The following is a 2,429-nucleotide window of genomic DNA, read 5'->3' as shown; positions in this document are numbered from 1 at the left end:
CGCCTCAAGGAAGTAGAGAACTACCTGTATCTTGACGATTGGCTGCTAGTGGACTCCTTTTGGGAAGCCCTATCGTGCACTATTATGATCGTTCTGAACCTCCTTCAGGTGCTGGGACTAAGGATCAACAGGGAGAAATCCCATCTGACCCCCACAGAAACAGTTCAATTCATAGGGGCCATCCTCGACTCCAGAACTGGCTGGACATACCTTCTTCCAAATCACGTCAAAAACCTCGTTGCACATGCCACTTTGATATTCCTCGATTACCATGCCAAGGCACATGACATTCAATGCCTACTCAGTCATATGGCAGCGACGGTATCAGTTGTGGAATGGGCCTGGCTGCAGATGAGACCCCTGCAAAACTGGTTCATCCGAACCTTCGGCTTGACTGGCAACCCCCTCCTCGTCACACTTCCCGTACCAGAGGAGGTTGCTCTCAGCCTGAAGTGGTGGATGAACCCCAAACACCTGACCCAAAGGGTGCCATTTCTCCTCGCTCCTCCATCCAGGTCCTGACCACAGACGCTTCCTTACAGGGTTGGGGAGCACATTGCGGACCTCTACGAGCACAGGGTCTTTGGTCATCTACAGAAACACTCTACCACATAAATTTCCTGGAGTTGATGGCAGTTTGGAAAGCCCTCCGTGCCTTCGAACCATGCCTCCGACATCGACACATTCAGATCCTCACAGAAAACACCACAGGCATCTCTGGTACCTAAACAAGCAAGGGGGAACGCACTCCCCCTGCCTCCTTTCTCTCACTCTGGATATTTACCAATGGGTAGTTACAAGGGGTATTCATCTGACCGCTCTCCATATCGTGGGAGAAGACAATATCTTGGCAGACTCTCTCAGTCGCGTGCTCCAGTGCTCTCACGAATGGCAGCTGGCCAAGACAACTCTTTGGCTGATTTGCAGGCAATGGGGTCGACCTGACATCGATCTCTCCATGACTTCAGCGAACATGACCCGCAGACAATTTTGCTCCAGGGCCAGAGTTGGTCGAGGATCGCTAGGCGATGCTTTTTTCCTGGAATGGAAGGATCACCTATTCTACTTCTTTCCTCCATTCCCACTCCTCACAAGGGTGATCTCAAAAATCAGACAGGAAGCCATGAACTGCATCCTAATCGCCCCTCGGTGGCCCAGGTAACCTTGGTTCAAAACGCTGAGAGACCTGTCGCAGGGACATTGCCTACCGCTCCCACGAATAGACAATTTGATTTCTCAGGACCGAAGTCGAATTCTCCACCCTGATCTCCACACCCTGAACCTCACAGCATGGAGGATCCAGCCTCTGGATATCACTCCCCACCAATCCTGGCAACAGTACAGGCTATACTTGATGCGGCGAGAAAGCCATCTACATGCCGCTCATACTCAGCTAAATGGGCTTCATTTGTGAAGTTTGCGACTGACAGCAACTGTAACCCTAATACTGTCCTCTCCTGGGTGTTTTATGCTTTCTCCAACACCTATACAGTAAAGGAGTGAAATATTCCTCCATCAGAGTATATGCCTCGGCGATTTCTGCGATGAGGGGTAACATAGACGGGTGCTCCATCTTCAGCTACCCCTTATGCAAACAGTTTTTGCAAGGACTTAGGAATTTGGCTCCCCCCATGAGAGACCTTGTCCCTCAATGGGACTTATCACTAGTGCTCAACAGCCTGACATCTCTGCCATTTGAACCTCTTGCTACAGTGGACCTGAGGCTGCTTTCTTGGAAGGTCGCCTTCTTAGTAGTGATTACAACCACGAGAAGAGACAGCGAGCTCTCCGCTGTACGAATAGACTCGCCTTACACCATCTTTCACAAGGAAATGTGGTACTCAGGCTGGACCTAGGTTTCCTCCCTAAAGTGGTGATGGACTTCCATGTGAATCAGCCAGTTGTCCTCCCTTCTTTCTTTCCCTCTCTGACTTCTGATTTGGAGAAGAGACTGCACACTTTAGATGTCCAGAGAGCCCCGGCCTTTTATAAATCACGGACCAAGTCTTTCCATAAGTCGCAACGATTGTTCCAGTGCTACAGGGGACATAATAAAGGCTGTCCAGTCTCCTCTCAGAGACTAGCCTCCTGGATAGTACAGGCTATTCGCTTGGCATACCACCTTTCGGGGATAGACTTACCACCTCGAATCTGAGCACACTCGACAAGGGGAGTGTCGACTTCCACAGCTTTTACAAGAGGTGTGCCTCTAGTGGACTTGTATAAGGCCTGGTCTAAGCCTTCTACTTTTATAAAGCACTACAGAATAGATGTTCGGGCCCGAGCAGACTGTGCCTTTGGCAGGGCTGTGCTTTCTTCGGTACTACAGTGAGACACTGACCCACCTCCGGTAAGTCAGCTTGTTAAACGCCTGTATGTGTGATGCACAGAGACCATGAAGAAGAAAGGCAGGTTGCTTACCTGTAACT

At 50.2% G+C, this 2,429-nt stretch overlaps 1 pseudogene; it reads left to right on the top strand.

Annotated features, from left to right (window-relative positions):
- The first annotated feature begins 1,290 nt into the window (after window positions 1-1,290).
- LOC146353101 (uncharacterized) lies at window positions 1,291-2,155 on the top strand (annotated as a pseudogene).
- Window positions 2,156-2,429: the final 274 nt, after the last annotated feature.

The sequence above is a fragment of the Heloderma suspectum genome, chromosome 2 (genome assembly GCF_057233095.1).
Source record: "Heloderma suspectum isolate Gila_16-S chromosome 2, 16-S_ref, whole genome shotgun sequence".
Lineage (NCBI taxonomy): Eukaryota > Metazoa > Chordata > Lepidosauria > Squamata > Helodermatidae > Heloderma > Heloderma suspectum.
Note: the sequence above shows the minus strand (reverse complement) of the source record. Positions and strands in the feature narration are given on the sequence as shown.